This window comes from Hemitrygon akajei, chromosome 6 (genome assembly GCF_048418815.1).
Source record: "Hemitrygon akajei chromosome 6, sHemAka1.3, whole genome shotgun sequence".
NCBI classification, from domain to species: Eukaryota; Metazoa; Chordata; class Chondrichthyes; order Myliobatiformes; family Dasyatidae; genus Hemitrygon; species Hemitrygon akajei.
Window position 1 is genome coordinate 38,534,984 of NC_133129.1, and position 24,299 is coordinate 38,559,282.

The window sequence follows — 24,299 nt, forward strand, 5'->3', positions numbered from 1 at the left end:
TTCTTAATATTATTTATTATTTGCACAGTTTGCCTTCTTTTGCTCATTGATTGTCTGTGTGTAGTTTCTCATTGATCCTGTTGTGTTTCTTTGTACCTACTGTGAATGCCCACAAGAAAATGAATCTCTGGGTAGTATATGGTGACTTGTATGTTCTTGAATAATAAATTTACTTTGTACTTGTAGTTTTTTTCCCTCTTATCTTATTTTTCAGTCTCTAAGTTCAGGAGTCAAGGCAATCCTAATTGATCTCTGCAGCAACGATACTGCAGTCTGGAGTTGGTTCGTTCGTTATGTGCCCGTTGAAATGACACAGGCAGTCGTGGTCTTTCCATGACCACGATTGCTCTTGGCAACTTTTTCTACGAAGGTGGTTTGCTATTGCCTTTTCTGAATAGTGTCTTTACAAGAGAGGTGACCCTAGCCACTGTCAGTACTTCAGAGATTGTCTGCCTGGCATCAGTGGCCACATAGCCAGAACTTGTGATCTGCACCAGCTGCTCATACGACCATCCACCACCTGCTCCCATGGCTTCACATGATGCTGATCGGTTGTGGGGAGGGGGTGCTAAGCCGATGCTACATCTTTGCCAAGGATGACCTGCAGGCTCGTGGAGGGAAAGGACACCTTACACCTCCTTTGTAGAGACATATCTCCACTCTGCCAACCAGTCTGGAGTAACTGCTATAATTGATGTTTTTTGAGCAGCCTGATTACAGTGGCCAATTGTCATGGTTCTTAATTTGGTATGGTTATCAAGATTGGCAGCAAGTTACATTTCAGCCTTAAAAGTTGAAAGAATCAACCTCATTGTGGAGTGCACTTGTTCACTGAACCCCTAGAGAAGTATAGCTTCATATAAAGCAATCTACTCTGGCTAAAATTAAAAAGTAACAGGATCCACTGCAATTAATTTTCTGTGTGTGAGCTATTATTACGGAATCTTTATCAGTGTGAAAAGTTTGTTGGTTTATTTTAAGTTTCTATTTTCAGACCTTTGTTACGCTAACTTCAGGAGTTGTTTTCAACTCCAAAACAATAAATGGACGTCAAGAAGTTGCAGCGGGATTTGACAGCAAATCAAGTCAGGACTCGGACAGCTCTCATTCACAGAACCTTGCAAGAGTACGACAGTGTTGGAACGTTAGATATTGGAGAAGTTACATATGAAAACACATTAAAGGTTTTAGCAAAGGTGGAGGATGAATATGTTGGTAAGTTGTCAGACTGTCTTGATTTGAGTTTCTTCACTCGAAGGATTGTGAGTCCCTGGCACACTTTAATGAAGAGGGCTGTGGGTGCACTGCTGCTGTATTCAAGTTAGCATTTGTCACTCATCAGTGCAAGGCCATCATAAAGTTGATCATCTTGACACATTCTGTCTCCAGGTGGGAACAAGCAGGAGTATCCTTCACTTGGTCCACTGCAGAGCAACTGAAAATCAGCTGGGATGGGACATGCCAGACCATTGCCCTGCTCCTCATGATGGGCTTCGTTGGAAGAAGAGGTAAAGGAGGTTTCTTGAAGGAGAGGTTAGAGGGATGGAGAGCGTGACTATGTTGAGAAAGAGATGCTGTCAGAGATGTACTCTACAACTCATATTCTTAGAATTATTTATTTATTCATTATTATTTACTGATTTTTTTTGTATTTACCCAGTTCATGTTTTGCACATTGGTTGTTTATCAGTCTTTGTTTGGTTTGTATGTAGTTTTTCCTTGACTCTGTTGTATTTTGTGCTATTGTGAATGCCTGCAAGAAAATGAATCTCAGAGTAGTATATGATGACTTGTACGTATTTTGATAATGGGGTTACTTTGAACTTTTGTAAGGGAGAGATCAATATGATTTGGTGAAGAGAGCCTTTGTGTTGGTTTGTTGTGGTAAGATGAAAACATAGCCATGGTATAAAGTGATTAAGAATAGTCTCCATGGCTCTTTTTAAATCTGATCCAAAATTCAATAAGATCACGACTAATCTTTAACTCCACCATCATTGGTTCCATGCCTAAATATTCATAGCCTTCTATCTCAAATATACCTCAACTCGGCATCCATAGTACTCCAAGAAAGAGAATTCCGAAAACACTCAACACTCTATGTGAAGAAATGTCTCCTCATTTGAGCTCTGATCAGCTGATCCCTCATTCTGTGTAACCAAAATCTAAAGTCCTTAGTGTGGGGTAACATCCATGTAGCAGCCAAGACTTTTATGTGAAACTATCTGTGTAAGTTTGAAGTACAAAATGGTCTCTGTAGAACAATTCCCACTTGCCCTAGAAATCAATCTAATGGGTCTGTGTTGCAATGCAGGCAGCAGTTGTGGAAAGAAGGAAATCAACGTTTCGTTCAATGAATATTTCCAACATTTTTTGTTCCGTTTTCATGTCAATCAGTGTTGACTATCATTGTATGATCTTTTAAATGCCTTTATCCAACTATCCAATTAATAACTTCTAGCTTTACTCCACTTCTATTGTCAGTCTAACTGACCTATAAATGGCTTAATTTAGTATGTCATTTTTTAATCCTTCTCTAAGAACTTCAAGAATAGCCTTCTGTATCAGTCCTTTTTAAAAACTTTTTGTCCAGCTATGGGCACTATTTGAACCCTGGAACCCTTTCATTCCAGAATTGGGGTTTGGAGGAATACCTTTGGTGAGATCTTACTGTTTTGTATGGTGTATTCTTGAAATATACAATTTTGTATATTGTATATTTGGGTGGTGATGATCCTTTGAGCACATTTTCAGAGATGGAATTTGTCTCAAACACAACTTGATCCCCAGAAATTCTTTTTCCCTTGCATGAAATGTGGATAAATTGAGTGAAAAGTTAGTTTATCCATGATTGTGCATATCCTTCTCACAATATTTAAGAACATTTGTCCCTCTCAATCCTTGGAAAACAAATATTAGAACATTTTACACCACCTAAGAATTATGTAAATTATTTATCATCACAACAAACTATCCCTGTGTAATATGCTCAAAAGTTTCCTTTTCAAGCCCGCCTACTCACGCTTTCTGAACATTCCTGGATTTACTTTCCTTCTTCCTTAGTTAAACTCCAGATTCCATAACTATAAATGCACATTTAAAATGGCGCCTCTCCAGAAAGCTCTGACAACTTTGTAAACTGCTTGTTCATTAAAGTGATTGCAGTTAGTGTACCTCCTTTGGCTAATTAGGATGATAACATAATGCAAAATACAGTTTCTTTTGGAGAATTTCTATTTAAATAAATTCAGCCAAAAATCAATTGGACATTTGCTAATGTTGTAGTTGAAAGATTATTTAGTTTATACAAATACGTTCAAAGTTAGAACATCTTATTTCCTTCTCATACTTCTTTGTTTCATACATCTGAGTTAATATTGCTTAACCTGAGCTCCAACTATTTCTTCTGTTGACTTAACTTGAAGAAAGGTTGTCAAGTATCTGATTTCACTTACATTATTAAATAAACACAACTGATTTCAAGCTTTGTAAAGTGATAGCTTTTCTAGCTCATTGGACAGTCAGTACACTTCGGGATATTGTATGAAGTGCTTTGAGACAATTTTGTGAAGTTATGAGGAAGCTCAGACATGGAAATCGTGGTTTACCTAATTCTCCAATCCCAGTTCAGAGCAAAATATTTTTTGTCAATTTGAATTTTCTTTAGCTACATTATTAAACTACTGTTTAAAATCATCTGTATCTTTCTTTTATCTTCAAGTGGAACAAAGAGATTAGACTTTTTTGAGGCACATCTCTCAAGATGAAGATGTGCATGCTGCCAGCACTGAGGCAGATAAGAAGCTTTCAGAGTTTGATGGGGGCATGGCCATGAGAAGTGATGTGTGGCTTGTGGCTCTTCAGGTGAATGCTTTGTAAAATGTTTAGGTAGCAGTCCCTTGACTTTGGTGAACAAATGCAGCATTACAATGATTTTTCTCCTGTTAACAAGGGGGAAATGGTTTAAATTTCTTACTCAAAGTAAAATTATGTTTGTGCATGGTAGAGGACACTGTAGCCCATTATGCCGGATAGGCAGAGGCTTGAAAAATCCAGTTAGAAATCCCTATCACATGTTGCTCTGGAATCAATGTTCAGCCTTAATCTATCCACCGTAAGTATAGTCAATTTGCATGTGAAGGTAAACAAAGAACAATACAGCACTAGGCAGACCATTTAGCCCACGATGTTGTGCCAATCTTGATGCTAATTTATACTAAATTCCTCCTCGTGTGTACATTTCATATCCTTGTATTGCCTTCAGAGTCATGTGTCCACCAAATTACCTGCTTCCACTCTCCCACTCCATTCCAGGTACCTACCACTCTGTAATACAAAAAAAATCTTGCCCTTCACATCACCTTTAAATACCACCCCCCCCCCCCCCACCCCCCAAACCGCTTAGCCTCTGATGTTCAAAGTTTTCACCCTGGAGAAAAGATTACGACTGCTTGCCCTATCTATGCCTCTCAAATGAGCTTATTCATTCAACTTTTAATAGTGGTGGCTGTGTTATTTATTAAAAGTATTGATGGATAAGTTTGGAAGGATGTTTTTTTACATTGATGTACATAATCTTCTTTTACTGAGTGACGTGGATGTAAAACTAGCAGTTGTTATTTATCTCCAATCATTTGTGAGAAGATATTTGATTCCTTTTTGAAACAGCATTTCTTCAGATCAGTCTTTTCCCAGGGCTCTGTTTGGGGAGAGCTCCAGTATTTTGGAACAGTGTTGATTTGTGTTTGATGATGAGATCCTGTTGCTAAGTGATGGCTTTCCAGTTTATAAATGGTGTACAAAGTGGCAGTGGTACAGGGAGCACAAGAAGGTAGGGGCATGAGTGTGCTACTTAGCCCTTCAATTCTGCCCCACCATTCCACATGATCATGGCAGATCTGTCTTTTTGTGTACCTGTTCCACAAAGCCTTCAGTTCCCTGATAGTTTGAAAAAAAATGGTTTACCTTCTCTTTAAATACCTCCAGTTATCTAGCCTCCACAACTTTCTAGGGTAGAGAATTCCAGCAACTCTACAATAAGAAATTCCTGCACACCCCAATTTTAAATGTTCTGTCCCTTAATTTGTAAGTCCCTCGTTTGAGACTGTCCTATTGATGGTAATCTATCAACTGTAATCCCCGCTTGTGGTTTTGTGTGTTTCAGTGAGACCACTTATCATTCTCCTAAACTCTAAACAGCACACGTCTGGATATCTTGAACCATTATTGGACAGCCATGTATTATGTTGGCCATGGGAGGCAAATCCCACTGATTGGACGGTGTCGAGCTTGAGCATTTTTGGAACTGTGCTCAACCAAGTGTTAGAATACTTCAGGGTAACAATGTGACTAAGGCAAATGTTTTAGTACATTTAATTAAGAAAAAAATCTTTTTCCATAACCTCAACAGGTGACATACTTGTCGTTCCTTGGGGTGCGACTCTGTAGCACTCCCAGCACTATCTTTTGAATGTGTCAAACAGAGGCTCTGTCTGCTCTACTGGATGGACCATAAGATCTGATACAATTTAAAGCAGAGGAGGGAGGTTATTTCCAGTGTCCTGCTTGATACTTGCCTCTCAGTCAACATTATTCCTGTTGACTGAGAAACTTCGGTTGCTGTATTTCTCATACCACAGCGGTGGCTTTAAAACTCCTAAGGTTGTGAACTGTTCAATACAAAGGGAAATCTTCTTTGTACTGATAATACACCTGTACTGTTTGGCTCTAATCCCAGAAGGTAAGTGGTGCAGAGTTACACCTTTTCGCACGTTCAAAGAGCTACAGAAGTTTTGCCCCCTGCTGGGCTTTTTTTGAAATTTAAAGAGCTGCTTTCCTAGTAAGTGCAAGATGCTTTATATCAAGCTGTTCTTTGATTACTCACATTTGAATTAACCCTGCTTTCAAAGTTGGAAATTAATTCCTGGTTCGGACATAATCGCAGGAAAGGATCAACCCTGACGCCTTGAAACCAGAAGCCAAGCGAAATATGGAGAGACTGCTGAAGCTAGGACAAAGAAATGGATTACACCTGCCAAATAAAATCGAGTCAGTAAGTTTAATAGACCTGATGATCATCATCTTCCACTTCATTGCTTACAGCAAGAAGAATTACAATTATTTAGGTAACATTGGATCAGTAGATTCATCTGGTTCAGATTTATATAGATGGGCAGCTTCAAAATTCAGAAAATATGTAATATCAGTTTAATTCAGCATCCATGTTGTTTTACTAAGTTCAAAAATTAAAAGTACGATTAACATATTATGTTTTATTGTGAAGGAACTCAAAGATACCAAATAGTAAATCAGTGAACTCTGTATTGAATTCAAGAAAAATCTCAACGAAGACACTACCGTTCTTCTGTTCACCGGGGGTGAGCTGGGTATGAGTCATGGTTGGGTAATTTTCTTGCGTGCATTTATTTTAGCGTGATGCGAAATCTTATTACATTTGATGCATCTACCTAATGCAGTGACTATATTGCCAAGGTTTGTAGCTTCTCTTTAGGATTTACATTCAAGGAGAGAAAGTAAGACTAAGAATGCAGCGTAAAGTTTGCTATTCACATAAGTTATGCTTGAAACTGCAGAGGGAATTAGATGTTAAGCAAAGAAAAAGACAATCCCAAATTGAAAAGTGGGAAAAATGTTATCCAGTTTTACTTCATGGTGTATAATTTAGTAATGTACAGCACAGAAACGTAATTTTGCTGAGATAACGTGAAGAAATTTCACACTTTTTTAATGATGAACTAATTAAATGGACAGGTGAACATTTAAGTATCCTTGTGATGGAGAGGAGAAAATTGTCATTTAGCATCAGAGTGCTACAACACAGAAAGGGGCCCCTCGATCTGTGCTTAACTGTTATCCTGCCTAGTCCCATTGACCTGGACCTGGACCATAGCTCTTCATACCTCTCCCATCCATGTGCCGACACAAACTTCTCTTAAATGTTACAATCAAACCTGCGTCCACCACTTCTGCTGGTAACTCACACCACCCTCTGAGTGAACATTTCACCTTTCACCTTAACCTGTTATGAGGTTAAGATTCCTGTATGTGCATTTGAACCCAACACAAGGTTTACATATCGAGGGCAGATAGGATCATGGATGGAGTCAGCCTCAGGATTGAGTAGCATGCTGTCATTCATTACAGCTTACACACTGTGGCTGACTCCGAGAGGTGTGATATTGTGAATGGTCTCATGGCAACCCAACAAGGAGGGGGAGAACTTAGCATGCAAAGCTCTTGTTGTTCTTATGATGCATGGAATGTTGATTTGTGTTTAGGGGATGTCAGAATCAATGTTTTTGAGTCTTAGAGCATGGAAGTTCCATCAACCCATCAAATCTGTGCCAACTATAAAGCAACCATTTGCACTAATCCTAAACTGGTATTTATTCTGCATCTTCATTTATGTTCCTCCACTCCCCTACAGCCCCGCCTGCAGAGACGAGAACCCCTGACAGATCAGAGGCGGTTTACAGTGGCCTACTAATCTGACAGTCGGCACATCAGTAGTGTGTGGAAGGAGACGGGAATGCCCAGAGAAAGCTCTTCCAGTCACAGGGAGACTGTGCAAATTCCATTCAGATAGCACCAGAGCTCAGGATTGAAACCTGTTCACTATTACAAAGTACTTCGGGTGGCACAGGGGATTAGCAGTCGGTGCAGTTGCTTTACAGCACCAGTGATCACCAATCGGTGTTCAATTCCCGCTGCTGTCTGTAAGGAGTTCATACATCTGCCCCAGTGATAGACAGCCGGGCACGAATGTATCCTCGGAAGAGGGGCAGGCAGTCAGCCCTGGCAACGCCCTCGACTTTCGACCGCCTTGACTCATGAACAACTATCAGGGCTGGGCCCAGGAGCAAGCCCACCCACAGATCCTCCTCACGACCCGCCCCCTTCTGCGTGGGGTGCCCGTATATGAGGAGTGCGGGGGCTGAAGAACAACCAGAACCTGAGCGGACACCCCTTCAGATACTCAAACAGGGGCTGCAACCTCTCACATTCCATATAAGCATGCTACACTGACTCCTCCTGGCCACAGAACGGACAGGTGGACGTGGTGTCAGTGAATCTATTGCACGGTACTGCCCTATGCAACACCTTCCATTCCAGGTGCCCAATAACAGGGGAAGGACCCCTGCATAAAGAGATTTCCACTGGGGTCCTCCACTGCTGCCAGATGGTAAAACAGATTGCCAAGGTGAGTCTGGGTGGCAGTTGCAAGGCAAGGAAGTGAAAGGTGTGCAAGAGCAGCCCGTACAAGAAATGCTTTGGAGCTTCACGGAAGGGCAACGGTGGGGATTCCCGTGAGACGGCTCATGTCATGTAGGACCCTCTCCCGCGTGGTATCCCAAGGTCTGGGTTTGACAAGCACTTCCTGACCATCACGTGGGCTCCTGTACGACAGGGCTATCCTGCAGCTCTGAGAGGACATACTCCGTGCATACGGCCTTTACCGGGAGTACGTTCTCCTCTTGTGGCCCCTGATCTCCAGCCACAGATATGGTAATCCACGCTGTCCTCCATTTCACAGGCATCCTGCCTCTGGCACCGCTTCCCCTCCCCTGACTTCCCCAGGCTCTTTCTGGATCTCAGGAGCTGCAGGACCCTCTGAGCTCAGATGTACAAAAACCACTCACTCCTTCCCCGGGGGGGGGGTGAAGAAGCCTTCAGATGCTTTTTCTTCTTTTTCACCTTCCTGCCCACCACCTGAGCCCTCCCCTCACTGTGACACTGGTGCTGGGAGTAGCCCACATCTCAGGCAGCGTTGAGGTCATTGATACAAACAACATATTTCGCAGTATGTTTTGATGACAAATAGAACCACACTTTCAGGCTGCCTTCAGCACAATCCTTGCTGATTTGTTCTGACACAAATGACACATTTCACTGTATTCAATGTACATGTGACGAATAAAGCTAATATTTAATCTTTTGAAAAAAAAGTTTAACTATCTGTGCCAGAATGGTATCCTTTGATATAAAGTGTCATATCAAATGTACATTATTATGTTCTAATTTTAGCTGCTACTTACTCAGTGACATTAATATGTTTATTTCTTATTGTTACTGGTTATTACAAACAGTGGTAAAATTGCCTCAAATTCTACTTTAGGTGGCCTCCCTGAGGACTTTCTTGGTGATTTGGAGAAGACAGATGATGATAAATACAAGTTGACGTTGAAGTACCTCCATTACATGCCGACAGTTAAAGAATGCTATATCCCAGAAACCAGAAGAAAATGGAAACAGCTTTTCATTCCAGATGTAAAGTAAGAAAAATTCCCAGCTAAACTCGTTTGCAGAAATTAGTTTTATTCCTGTCAGATTGCATCCATGGGGATTTAAAGTAAACAAAAACTTCTATGTTACAGATACTTCAAATGCTTAAAGAGGATTGTTTTGGTTATAGAAAGCTTGAATTTATAAAGAATTTCAGATTTTCTTCACCCAGAAGTTGAAGGTCCTTTAGAACATTTTAAGATTTCAGAGGGATGTGAGTTGGTGCTGTTTGTAACCAACAGAGCCAGTTATTTTTTGAAATGTCTCTCAGTACACCATGCAAATGTCACACATCTTCCAGGTCATCATGTGAAATTTTATCCGACAGATTTCATGTGTAGCTGGAATCTATTTATGACTATTAGCAGCTGGAAAGTAAGATCAATTTAATGTGCAGTAATTTTACTTGACCTAATGGCCTGTAGGAGAAATTTATAACTCATTAAAAAAAAGGCTATTAATTATTTTAAGTTACTGGGCCAGATCAACTGGAGCAGTGGATAAATTGCACAGCTGAAACTGTGCCTTAGACCAAGGATAGGGTTGCAGACACCTGCTATCTGCTCAACTATTGAAACCCCATTTATTATCTGCATTAATTGAATTAATAATGCATTTCTTACCCCACTCCTTTGTAACTCTCCTCTGCCAATCCCCCCACCACACTCCTCTACACCCCCTCTACCATCCCCTCTCTATCCCCCTACCCTCCCACCCCCTTCTCTATCCCCCTATCCTCCCACCCCCTTCTCTATCCCCCCACCCTCCCACCCCCTTCTTCTCCATACTCCCAGAACCTCTCCTGATATTTGGTGTGCTCCCAATATCACTTGCAGCTTGGTGCAGTTGCCAAGTATCTGGAATTCCCTATCCAAGACTCTCCTTTAACCCTCTCTGCTCCTTAAAAACAAATTCCTTGACTGAGATAAACCTCTGCTGACCTTCCCTTGGGTGGCTCAGTAGCAAATTTGTTTTGCTGGTGCTCCATGGTTTGGCTTTGTTAAAGGCATTATATAGTTGGGTTACAATGTTTTATAGGGCCAAGAAACCATTCTTTTAAAGAAAATAACCTATAGAAACTTCAGCAGACCTTGTTTTGCTGTTCTCTATATTTGTATTAAAACTTGCTTTTGAAATATGTGAAGTTAGATCACTGGATTAATTCTCTACTTTAATCTCTTTTACTGGCAGGCAAACACAAAAATTCTTGAAAAGCTGATCCTACTTCGAGCAAAAGCAGCAGGGCTACTGGGCTTTCGCTCCCATACTGACTTTGTACTTGAGATAAACATGGCCAAAAAAAGGGAAAATGTTGCTAAGTTTTTAGGTCTGTTCTTTCCTTTAAACTTTATTAAAATGTATACTTTATACTGTTGCTATTGCCCACCATCTTGTTGATAAAGGACCATCATCATGGTCCTTCTCTTTCCCATCATTGCGTACACTGGTGTGACAAGACATTGTCCTGTGGTTCAGAGTTGATGGTCAGCGATAAACAAAATGTGTTGTTGCCTTGCAGAGCCGGCGGATTAGAGTACAGTTCTTGCGATGTGATTCTGAATATGTCCAAGTGCTCATCTGGCTTCATCTTAGAACATGAAAAAGGAGGAGCAAGAGGAGGTCCCTTGAACCTTCAAATCTGCCCTGCATTGAGGTGTGATCACAGCTGATCAGTCTCCAGGTCTCTTCTCCAGTTCAGCTTCCCCAAAGACATCAATTCCCCGATCTTACAACAATTTATTTCCATTTAAATTGGGTAAACCTCTTTTTAAAAACTTTGCTATCCCATTGTTCAGAAGTCACAATAGTTTGGCATTTAACTCACCAGGATCCAATTTCCAAAGAAGTTGTCTTCCTCCTGCAGGTAACAGGGCTTCCCTCCCATGGTACTGCATTTCCAGCACATCTGCTCCCACTCACACCCCAGGCTGAACAGAAATAGAGTTCTCTTGATCCTCACCAAGCAGATCATTCTTTGCAACTTCTGCCAGTTGTAAAATAATCTCACCACCAACCACCTCTTCCCCTCTCCTCTACATCAGGTACAAACTAGACAACCGCTTCGCTGAGCCCCTCTGCTCCATCGCCCAGGGTTCTCTGGATTTTCTGGTGTCAGCCATTTTAATTCTCCACCCTATTTCCATACGGAGATGTCTGTCTAGGGTGAAGCTAAACACAAGCTAGGGGAACAGCTCCTTATATTCTACCTTGGTAGTCTGCAACCTAGTGGCATCAACACGAGTTCTCCGATTTCCAACAAACTGCTTCTCTCTGTCCCTTTTCTCCCTCCTCCTGACCTACCTACCCTTTTCCTCCACCTGCTCCATGTCCATCATCTACATTGATCCCATTGGTTGCCTTCTCCACTGCTTCCCTCTATTTGTCCAACCTCACTTCCTTTACTCCAAGATCAACCTTCCTCTCCAATCAGATTTCATCATCCTCAGCCCTTGGTCACTTCCAGCTTCTGGTGCTATTCCCACTCTCCCCTCATCTGGCTATCAGCCATCCCCCACCATCTGGATTGACTGATCACCAACCAGCTCTAGAACCTTTTCATACTGACTATTTCTGCTCTATGTTTCAGCCCAGATGAAGGACCTCAACCCAAAATGTTGAATGTTCATTTCCTTTCACAAATGCTGCCTGACCCACTGAGTTCCTTCAGCTTTTTGTGTGTTGCTTCGGGTTCCATATCTTCTCATGTATCTCCAGCTTCCATGCACCCTCAAATCACTCCATTTTTTCTTTATTTGTTAGGTCCTGGTTCCTGCACTTCCATTAAAATCACTGGGTCCCAATTCCCATGCTTCTATTAAATCCACTACGCCCATTTCCCATGCTCTCCTTAAACCCACTGGGTCCCAATTCCCGTGCTCCCTTTAAACTCAATGGGTCCCAACTCCCAGGTTCCCTTTAAATTCAATGGGTCCGGATTTCCATGCTCCCTTTAAATTCAGTGGATCCCAATTCACACACTGCCTGTAAACCCAATGGGTCCCAATTCCCAAATCCTTTTTATTACTTTGTAACCGCTCCTAAAATGTGAATCAAAAATGTGTCAGGCTTTTAATGGAAATGATATACGATAGCCTGGCATCACCAGTATGCTGAGGATGTGGGATTTCTGAGTTTTAACTGGTCTGACTTCCACAGCCCTCCAGGGGAAGTGTGCTAAGCAGCAATGACTTTAATTTTCTCACAAGTAAGAAATGGTTCACCAACAATTACCACATTTAGTGATTATTTAAGAATTCCAAAAATGCACTACTGTAGGAAATGCTGCATGATTCATTTAGAAGGCATGGTCTCTGAGAAAGAGATAATTGGAAATGCCATCAAAATGTTGGTCACAAAGAATATTATAAAGAGAGTGTTGCACCAAGAGAATGAGAAGGCATGAACTCAAAAGATTCTGCAGATGCTGGAAATCCAGAATAACGCACAGAAAATGCTGGAGGAACTCAGCAGGTCAGGTAGCATCTATGAAGGGGAATAAACGGTTGACATTTTGGGTCATGACCTGATGAAGAGTTTTGACATGAAACGTTGGCCATTGATTTTCCTCCATAGCTGCTGCCTGACCTGCTGAGTTCCACCAGCATTCTGTGTGTGTAATTCAAGAACAGGAAAGCAGAGGGGTCAGGAATTTATGGAAGAATCTCATGGTGGCTCAGACAGAATTTGCGGAACAAAGTGTGTGCAAATTCCAGTAAAAAGTGTCTGAAAGGGAGAGAGCCTGAACGCACAGTCAGGGTGATGAAACTGCGAAGGGAACTGAACATGATTGAAATTTGAGGCATTGGGTGAACTGTCAGTATGCATACCATAGTTAAAAATGTGAAAAAGACATATTGTCAGGTTTAAGGAAAAGGAGATTTAACTATGCATTCTGTGAATTTACTGAATGTAGGAGATGGGTGAGCACCTGAAGGGGGTGGGGGAGTTCATGAGGTATGAGGGGTTTTGCAGGGTATAATATTTCCTAAATGCTGGGACCACATTGGGCTATTTTTGTACATTCCTCTGTGTTTCAGGAAAAGGAATGTGCAGTATTTGTCTTGCCCTGAAGAATTTTTACACAACAGGAACATGCATTGGCAAATCTGATAGAGCAATGCACACATCTGTTTTGCAGTGTGTGTGTGACGTCTCTATTGATTTTAATAGGGAGCAAATGGCATCAATCATGAATTTATCCTGCTGATCTTCGCAGAATTTGTGATAAATTTCCCCCATTACACAATGTTTCAGTCTCAGAATGTCAAACTGCAGAATTTATTTTTGGTGAGAACTGGTTAAAGTGCAACATAAATTGTTGACTGAAATCAAACCTATTTCATTGCCTTCCTTTTGTTCTTCAGATCAATTACAGTATACCAGAAATTGAAACCTTTAGCCGAAGAGGAAAGAAGCTTCATTTTAGACTTATAGAGGAAAGAATGTGCTGAGCGAGGATTCAAGTACAATAAAATGATAAATGCTTGGGGTATGTATTATTATATGACACAGACTGAGAAAATCAAATATTCTGTTAATCACAATTACTTGAAGGAGTTCTTCCCCGTGGAAGTGGTGACCACAATATTAATGGACATCTATCAGGACATGTTGGGACTGTCCTTCACCCAATTAAAACATGCTCAAACCTGGCATAATGGTGTGACTGTGCACTCTGTTCAGGATAGCGTCACAGGGAATGACTTAGGGCAGTTTTATCTTGACCTCTATCCAAGGTATGCTAATAACAGTTTTTGGACATATTGAAATCTTAACCACTGCCACAGGAAGAAAGAAATTAGGAAACAGGACCTCAGATGTGATACAGCAGATGTATGCCCTGCAGATTGCTCCGTCTACGCTAAATATCAAAAATAAAAGAGCAGAGGGGTCATGGCACAACTTGGCCAATTATTGGCTGGGCCGCACTTGTGGTATTAGGAAGAATGTGATCATAGTGGTGAGTTTGCAGAAGAGATTCACTAGGGTGATGTAGAGTAGTACAGCATGAAAATAGACCCCTTGGCTCAACTGGTCCATTGTGACCACAGCATTCTCCCTTCTAATTCCAGTTACCCACGTCTGACCCAATACCCTCCAAGCCCCTCCCCACCGTGTACCTGTAAATGAGGAGAGACGGGACAGGCTGGTGGAAATAACTTGGAAAGTGTGTTACTCGGGTGGGTGATGGTTGGGTTGAGTTGTTCTCCGATCTTGGCAATCCATTTGCAAACGTTTCGTCATCCTACGAGGAGACATCAACAGTGTGCTGTTTGCCTGGTAAGGCTGGGTTTGTTTTCTTTGGACCAGAGGAGGCTGACGCAGTTCCTAATAGAGTACAGCATAATTGTACAACAAACAGATAGGCACATGGATGAATGAAAAATGGAGGGCTATCTGGGAGGGATAGGCAAGATAAGCTTGGAGTAAGTTTAAAAAAAAGTCAGCACAACATCATGGGCCGAAGGGCCTGTGCTGCGCAGTACTATTCTATGCTCTAAAATTGAGTGATGCAAATAGGAAACTTTACCCTGTAACAGATATTTAAATCCAGAAGGCAAGGGACATAAGGTTTAGATTAGAGGGTATCTGAGAAAAAAATGTTTTCACTCAGATCGTGTGAGGGAGAATAAGTTATAGGGATACAGGGAAATAGGAGAGTTGGCGTAGATTTGGTGGGCCAAATGGCCTTCTCTGTGTCATTATAAATTTACAATAACAAATCTAATTCACAAAATTGGCATCAACAATACCCACATGATCAGAATGATCTATATGCTTAATGCAGACATAAAAATGCTTCCTTTGCTCCTGAGGTAATCAATTCAATATTTTGTTTTCAGTCAAATGATGTTTATTATCACATTTTGGATTAATGCTGCTTGATGTAATCAGAGGGGTACAATTAGGAAAATGCTAATTATGTAATTTATAAATGTTTGTCACAGTAAATCCAATCATCAGTGTGTCAAGTGCAGTTAAAATGCATGAGTTTTGCCAGACCTGACACTTGATTGCAATATCATTTATTCTACTTTAAATACAATGAAGACAGTTACACACCTGTGGAATAACATAGATTGTATATGTAACATAAGTGTGGTATGATGTTAAGTAAGCAAGTTTTTTGAAATCCATTTCACAGTAATAATATAGAATATTAATTATTTTGTGCTTACTGGATACCTCTGTTCTGATTTGATCTTGTTGCTGTTTGATTCAAATGGAGAAGTTACTTGTTGTTTTGGCTTTCTCCTGCAGAGATGGAAAGTTTGGACGTGCAGCTTGTTTCGATCTCCAGCCCAGATGTCTACTATCCGATGGAAAAGGACAACGCCCCTGTGGGGGCGTTGAGGAGGTCACTGAATGCACAACGGACTATATTAACTTTTGTGTGGATGCAGTTGTTCCTGTTAGAACTGTTCGCTGCTATCCCAATAATAAGCCCTGGATCACTAGTCACATCAAAGGCCTCCTAAACCAGAAGAAGAGGGCCTTTAAAGATGGTGATCGGTTGGAGCTTAAAAGAGTTCAGAAGGAACTCAGAGTACAGATAAGGGGGGCAAAGGAGCAGTATAGGAGGAAGCTAGAACAAAAGCTGCAGAAAAAAAGCATGAAGGAGGTGTGGGATGGGATGAAGATCATCACCGGATGCGGTGCAAAGCGGGGGGCGAACATAAGTGGAGATGTGGAGAAAGCGAACCAGCTGAACAACTTCTTCAACAGGTTCGACAGCTCAATCTCATCCTCACCGCAGAAATCCACACCAGGCTTACTTCCCTCACAGGAAAATAGCCACTCACAGGAGACCCACGCCTGGCCCACGCCCAGGATTACGGCTGCACAGGTGGAAGGTCAACTGAGGAAGATCTGTACCAGCAAGGCGGCTGGACCGGATGGAGTTTCCCCACGATTACTGAGGGCCTGTGCGACTGAGCTGGGAGAACCACTACAGCGCATCTTCAACATGAGCCTGGAGCAGAGAAGAGTACCAAGACAGTGGAAAACATCCTGTATTATCCCGGTACCGAAGAAACCACAACCAAAGGAGTTGAATGACTTCAGACCTGTTGCCTTGACGTCGCACGTGATGAAGACCATGGAGCGGCTGATAATACAGAATCTGAGGCCACAAACCAGGCACGCCCAGGATCCTCTTCAGTTTGCATATAAGGAGAAGGTGGGAGTGGAGGATGCTATCACGTATTTGCTGCACAAATCACTCTCTCACCTAGAGGGGGTCAGTTGTGCTGTGAGGATTACATTCCTTGACTTCTCTAGTGCCTTTAACACCATCCAGCCCAAGATCTTAAGGCACAAACTAACGGAGATGGGAGTAGACTCTCACATGGTGGATTGGATAGTGGACTACTTGACAGATAGACCTCAGTATGTGCGGTTGGGAGACTGTAGGTCTGACACGGTGGTCAGCAGCACAGGGGCGCCGCAGGGAACCGTACTCTCTCCGGTCCTGTTCACCCTGTACACATCAGACTTTCAATATAACTCGGAGTCCTGCCATGTGCAGAAGTTCGCTGATGACACGGCCATAGTGGGGTGTGTCAGGAATGGACAGGAGGAGGAGTATAGGAAACTGATACAGGACTTTGTGATATGGTGCAACTCAAACTACCTGCGTCTCAATATCACCAAGACCAAGGAGATGGTGGTGGACTTTAGGAGATCTAGGCCTCATATGGAGCCAGTGATCATTAATGGAGAATGTGTGGAGCAGGTTAAGACCTACAAGTATCTGGGAGTACAGTTAGACGAGAAGCTAGACTGGACTGCCAACACAGATGCCTTGTGCAGGAAGGCACAGAGTCGACTGTACTTCCTAAGAAGGTTGGCGTCATTCAATGTCTGTAGTGAGATGCTGAACATGTTCTATAGGTCAGTTGTGAAGAGCGCCCTCTTCTTTGTGGTGGCGTGTTGGGGAGGAAGCATTAAGAAGAGAGACGCCTCACGTCTTAATAAGCTGGTAAGGAAGGCGGGCTCTGTCGTGGGCAAAGTACTCGAGAGTTTAACATCGGTAGCTGAGCGAAGGGCACTGAGTAGGCTACGGTCAATTATGGATAACTCTGAACATCCTCTACATAGCACCATCCAGAGACAGAGAAGCAGTTTCAGCGACAGGTTACTATCGATGCAATGCTCCTCAGACAGGATGAAGAGGTCAATACTCCCCAATGCCATTAGGCTTTACAATTCTACCGCCAGGACTTAAGAACTTTTTAAAAGCTATTATTAATGCTTTTTGAGATAGTGATTTAGATGAACATCATATTTTTTACTGAGTTAAGTATTGTATGTAATTAGTTTTGCTACAACAAGTGTATGGGACATTGGAAAAAATGTTGAATTTCCCCATGGGGATGAATAAAGTATCTATCTATCTATCTATCTAAATAGTAGCTTAAGCATTGGTAATAAATTTTACCAAACCAACCAAAAACATTCCCTCACTCCTCCAACACGTGGAAGTTGAGATCTTCTTCCACGGATTTGGTCATATAATACATCAGATCTGTACCCAGGTACACACTTCACACCTTTTATTCAGCCCGTCCTGCATGTGACATCAGGCTCACTAATGTGGTCAACTCATAACCAACCTCTGAAATAGCAATTAGGAATGAGGTGTGTTTGTAGTGTGTAGGCCTCCGTTAGTCTCGATTGACCATGGATTTGCACCTTGGAAAGTTTCCAGGGCGCAAGCCTGGGCAAGGTTTTTTTTTATGGAAGGCCGGCAGTTGCCCAAGCTGCAAGTCTCCCCTCTCCATGCCACCGATGTTGTCCAAGGGAAGGGCATTAGGACCCATACGGCTTGGCACCGGTGTCAATGTAGAGCAATGTGTGGTTAAGTGCCTTGCAGCACATGCAGCCTCGAACTAGCGACCTTCAGATCACTGGACGAACGCCTTAACCACTTGGCCATGCGCCAACACAGAATGAGATGTAACCATGGCCTGACAGGCAATAGTCCACATCCTGTGATTAAAGACATGTTTTTGTTTTAATCTTTGCAGTATTTCAACCCTATGGGAGTAGTAATATTCCCACAAATTAAGAACAAAATATAAAATGTGGGCACTGGATTAACAAAATGCAAAACTATGAGTTTTACCTAACACAACTAAACAAACTGAACAATAAAGTCATCTTTGTGTAATGGAGAAGTTTGGCTTATGTATAAACTACAGAATTATCTGTTGGGTTTCTGGTTTCATTGTTCCAAACTTGCGTGGTGGCTTTGTTTTTAAAATAGTGTCTTTTTAGATCAATCAAAACGCCACACATATCAATGCTAAACATCTGAAATAAAACAGGAAATGCTGAAAATATTCAATAGTTCTGGCATGATCTGTGGAGAGAGAAATTAGGTGAGTATTTGGGGCCAATGACCTTTCAAAGGTTCATTTTATCTATGTAGGGGGTGATTGATAAGTTTGTGGCCTAAGGTAGAAGGAGACGAGTTATTAACTTCAAACTTTCTGCATAATCACCCAAAGAGTTGAACTGCATGTGCATGTAATGAGAGTGGTATAACCCATCTCCCTCTACCTTAGGCCACAAACTTATCAATCACCCATGCTGTGTACACTTTCTGGAGGTTCAAGATCCGTGCGCTCCACAACTGCTGGACTAAGTGTGTAAATGTAGGAGGGGACTATGTTGTAAAATAAATGTGCTAGGTTTTCTAAAATTGACTCCTTCTACCTTAGGCCACAAACTTATCAATCACCCCTGGTATGTATGCAGAATACAACTGAGATCTGTCTTCTCCAGATAGCCACAAAATACAGAAAACCATAGAAGTAGTTAAGAAAGACATCAACCCCCCCACCCCACTCCCGCATGAAAGGAAAAAGAAACAAAATGTTGCAAATTCCAAATCCACACACCACCCCCCCTAACCCTTCCTTCACACAAAAACTAAGAGATCACCCACAGGGAGAAAGAATGACAAGAACATAAAACTGCAAACCTCCCAGCCTGCAATCAGCAAAAAGAATGGGCGAGAACACGACAGAAACAGACCTAAAAGGGGCCGATGTGAAATACAGGTAGTTCAAACTACAGTTTGATCCATGGATCTTAGAATGTCGATAACGTCTCTGAGAGCATCGGGAACTGGTGGCCCCTCTGAGGACAGCGACTCGAACCAACAGCCTCTCCAAGGCAAGCAACCTTTCAACCCTATCTATAGGTGCTGCCTCACCTGCTAAATAGTTTCCAAATTTTGCATTTTTTTTACTTCAGATTTAGTTTTGCTTTATAAACGGTAAATACAGTTAACATTTTATTTAGAGTGATGTTTTATTTTGCAGGTTGATTTTGTCATGTTCAGTGGAGGTAACGTGAAGGCAGATTTTGTGGAGGCCCCTTCCCAGATGTTGGAGAACTGGGTTTGGGAAGAGGAACCCCTGACGAGAATATCACGCCATTATAAAAATGGGAGTTCTGTTCCAGATGATTTACTTGAGAAACTTGTTCAGTCAAGACAGGATAATACTGGTAAGAAGTAAATTGTGCAAAGTTCAAATATGTTTTTCAAGAGTTAAAATACTTTTCAAAACATTTACTGTGTTTCATTCCAATGTGATAAAGGAGCGCTTTCAAAAAAAAAATTCTCAGGTGTTGGATCGGGAGAATGCTTTCGTGATCCAAAGGTTCTTTGGAAGTTAAGAATGACGCATAAGATATGTTGCTTATCGATCGTTTTATTAGTTTTACAGAAGATGAAGGGAAAAGAAGCGTGATGAGAGACTGAAAGCAGAAAAGCAAAGGCCAGAGTAGGGAAAGGGAAGATACATGGGGAAGAAAGAAAAACTCAAAGCAGTGTGGTCTTCTAATACCAGATTACTGACAACAGAAATCCCATTGATAACATTAACCAATCAGGTAGCCAGATTCAAGTAATATGATCCCCGCCACTGAAAGCAAGAAGTTTTCAGAAAAATACAGAGGCCTCTCTAACCACTAGAAAACTTACTGAACATTTACATGTATATAGGTGATTATATAAAATACAATCAAGCATAAAGAAGTTAAACTACAAGAAAAATAACAATTCTAGAGCCCAACCCAACACCGTCTATAGAAATAGGTAAATTAATTTTCTAAAATGTGCTGATCTATAGCTTTGAACATGTGAAACAAAGTGGCCCAGCAGCCCATGGGAGTGGATGAAAATTGTTAGAGTGTTTGTGAAACTGCTGTGAAATATAACAACTTTTACAAGCTATTTTATAGTTTGCACCAATGCCTTTTATGATGTGTGAATTATAATCCGGGTTAATAGTTGTGTACCCTAGGTACTGCGTTACAACAGTGTAAGATCAGTAACAGTGAAATTGTACAGTGGGGAACTATGTCCTTAATAGCCGGTCAAATCTTTATCTTTGGGTGTTAGGATGGGTGTATTTCATTCCCTGCAACATTCTGTCTTAATGGGTTTTTGTATCTGGTGTTGTGGATCCAAGCATTGTAGAGTTTAGAGTTCCAAGTTCAACCTTCGGCTGGAGTTACGTAATTGTAGCCATGGGTAAGGACAGATACTAGAATTAGCCCCTGTGCCCCTGGGCTGGGGTGATAAAGATGACCAGGATTGTTTCAAGCGACCTTTTGATCAAAAAGAGCAAATTTGTCTACGTTGAACAGTGGCAAGGTTGGATTTGGTTCATCCACTAATTAGATGGACAAGATTAGGTGTTTATGGAAGAGGCCAGGAGAAGGGGAGACTAGCATTGAAGGGGGAAGGAGGGAAATAAACTACTGAAATATCAATTTCTTCACTCCGGAGGGAAGTGGTTGTGAGAAAAAACCATGAACCCTGAAACTTTGTTTATCTGTTATCAAAAGATGTGAGGCATATGAGTCAGAATTTTTCTGTCAGAATGGAAATGTCAAATGATAGAGAGAATAGCTTTAAGGTGAGAGGGGGGAAGTTTAAAGGAAATTTTCATGGCAATTTTTTGTTTTGTATAGAGTGGTAGGTACTTGGAAGGTGCTGCCATGGGTAGTGGTGGAGGCAGTACCAGAAGCAATATCTGAAAGGCCTTTAGACAGGCACGTGAACAGGCAGGGAACTGGGGATACAGGCAGGTGTTCAGCTTAAATCAGTGTCATGGGCAATACTGACATTTTGAGCTGAAGAGGCTGTTCCTGTGCTATAGTGTTCTGTTTTCTGTGATCCATTGTCGAATTGCTGAGGGATCCTGATGGGCCCTGAGGTTATTTATTGAGCGTTACAAATAAGGAAAATCTAGGATTTGATTTAGAATGGTGTTGAATCAGCTGGTGCATAGAATGCAGTAGCAATGACATAACAAATGAATTTAACATGAATCCTCCAGCATTTTCGTTTTCTTTCCAGCATCTGCAGAATCTCTTGTGTTTTGTGTTTGTGAATTTGCCACTGGTCAGTTCATCAAGTTATAATTCCTGCCAAGTTGTTGACCACTGGATGTCAACTTCTGGGAAATGCTGACCAGTTAGTTTCAGGGCAAGATCACGAGTGAATTATGAAAACCTGGGCAGGTAATTGGGTAGGGGGAGGAAGCAGTGAATGTCTGCACTGACGAATCACTCCAGTCAGGAAAGCATGGTAGGGAAGATAATGGGCAAGAAAAAGCAGGTGAGGAATGCTCTTGCATTCAGACTTCTGGATAGCAAGTGTTTTGTTCAGCAATTAATTTGGAAATTCATTATGTTGTAATCTATTTTATTGACAGAGTGACAAATTAGTTTGTGTGTAGTTTATAAACAGCAAGGACAATAAAAGTGCAAATGTATCAGCTAATCTGCACCCACAAAGCCCGCAAGTAATTATTCAGTGAATGCATAATCAATTTTTGACTGTTGTTGGAAGGGAAGTTTTTTCCAAGTCAAGTCAAGTCACTTTTTATTGTCATTTCAAGCATAACTGCTGGTACAGTACATAGCAAAAACGAGGCAACATTTTTCAGGACCATGGTGCTACATGAAGGAGTACAAAGACTACACTGAACTACATATAAACAACACATAAAAAAACGACACTAGACTACAGACCTACCCAGGACTGCAAAAAGTGCACAAAACAGTGCAGGCATTACAATAAATAATAAACAAGACAATAGGCACAGTAGAGGGCAGTAAGTTGGTGTCAGTCCAGGCTTTGGTATTGAGGAGTCTGATGGCTTGGGGGAAGAAACTGTTACATACCGTAGATTCCGTACTACAGAGCGCACCTGATTAAAAGCCGCAGGCTCTAATTTTAGAAAGAAAATCAATTTTGTACTTGTACAAGCCGCACCGGATTTTAAGCCGCAGATGTCCCACGTTGTAATATGAGATATTTACACAAAAAGATATTACACGTGAGGATTTTTTAACTTTTAATTAAATCCGTATGGTAACATAAACAAATACATATTGCAAATGCTTTTTTTCGAACCGTGCCTGTAACACGGCTACTGTTAAATATACATACGTATCGGTAACACACAAATTACGTTGCGTATACTTTTTTACTGAACAGTGCATGAACAACATTCCAATATCTCCTAACGACTGGTAAAAAAATATATACTGCAGCCTACCAGGAAAAGTTATTGATCGCCTTTAACTTAAAAGCTGCATCATCGCGCGGGTCTAATGCGCTCGCCCCCTCCTTTCCGTTTATCGCAAACCGGTATTTTCCCACAAGACGCGGCGAAACCGGATGTGACATCATAGCATCCCGGGATGTAGTACAGAAAACAAAATACTTAAAACACTTCTAACTTTAACTAGAAAATACTAACAAATGAATTACTAAGCGAAAATATTATAAACTAAATAACTGCCATAAAGGCAGCACAATGCTTTTCTTCGAGTGTTTTCCATGTTGATGAGGGTGAGTACAAATGACTGATTTACAATAATTTAATTGTGAAAGTGCGCTTGATTTATCGTACAATTTCATTGGACCTCTGTGAACTACTCATCAATTTTATTGGTCTACTGTTACGAGGCAAAATGTTTTTGGCGGCATGAAAAAAAACCATGCATTAGCCGCACCGTAGTAAAGGCCGCAGTGTTCAAAGCTGTTCAAAGCGTGGGAAAAAAGTAGCGGCTTATAATCCGGAATCTACGGTAGTCTGGTCGTGAGAGCCCGAATGCTTTGGTGCCTTTTCCCAGATGGTAGGAGGGAGAAGACTTTGTATGAGGGGTACGTGGTGTCCTTCATAATGCTGTTTGTTTTGTGGATGCAGCGTGTAGTGTAAATGCCTATAGTGGTGGGAAGAGAGACCCCAATTTTTATACCAGATATTCCCTGCTTTTTCAAATAATAACACAGGCAGTATCTATTAAATATTAAATTTAAGCAAATGACTTCACTTCACCAGGAGGGGGTGTTTGCTGACTTGAGGAAAATTAGGCTGGATAGATAGCCAGGCCTGGCAAGATGTTCTCTCAGACCACGTAGGAGGTTAGTGTATGTAAAACATCCTTAGCATTGGGTGAGGTGCCAGTTGATTGAAAGATAGCTAATGTTGTTCTACTGTTTAAGAAAGGCTCTGTAATTAAGCCAGAAAATTGTAGGTCAGTGAGCCTGACATCAGAAGTTGGTGAGTCATTGGAAGGTATTCTGAGGGATAGGATATATAAGTATTTGGATAGATAGGGACCAATTAGGGACATTCAATATGGCTTCCTGCATGGTAGATCATGTCTACAGACAGACAGGCAGACATACTTTATTGATCCCGAGGGAAATTGGGTTTCGTTACAGCCGCACCAACCAAGAATAGTGAAGAAATATAGCAATATAGAACCATAAATAATTAAATAATAATAAGTTAATCATGCCAAGTGGAATTAAGTCCAGGACCAGCCTATTGGCTCAGGGTGTCTGACACTCCGAGGGAGGAGTTGTAAAGTTTGATGGCCACAGGTAGGAATGACTTCCTATGACGCTCAGTGTTACATCTCGGTGGAATGAGTCTCTGGCTGAATGTACTCCTGTG

At 41.5% G+C, this 24,299-nt stretch overlaps 1 pseudogene; it reads left to right on the plus strand.

Moving 5' to 3' along the window:
* Window positions 1–898: 898 nt before the first annotated feature.
* LOC140728978 (neurolysin, mitochondrial-like) overlaps window positions 899–24,299 on the plus strand; it is a 40,231-nt pseudogene continuing 16,830 nt past the window's right edge.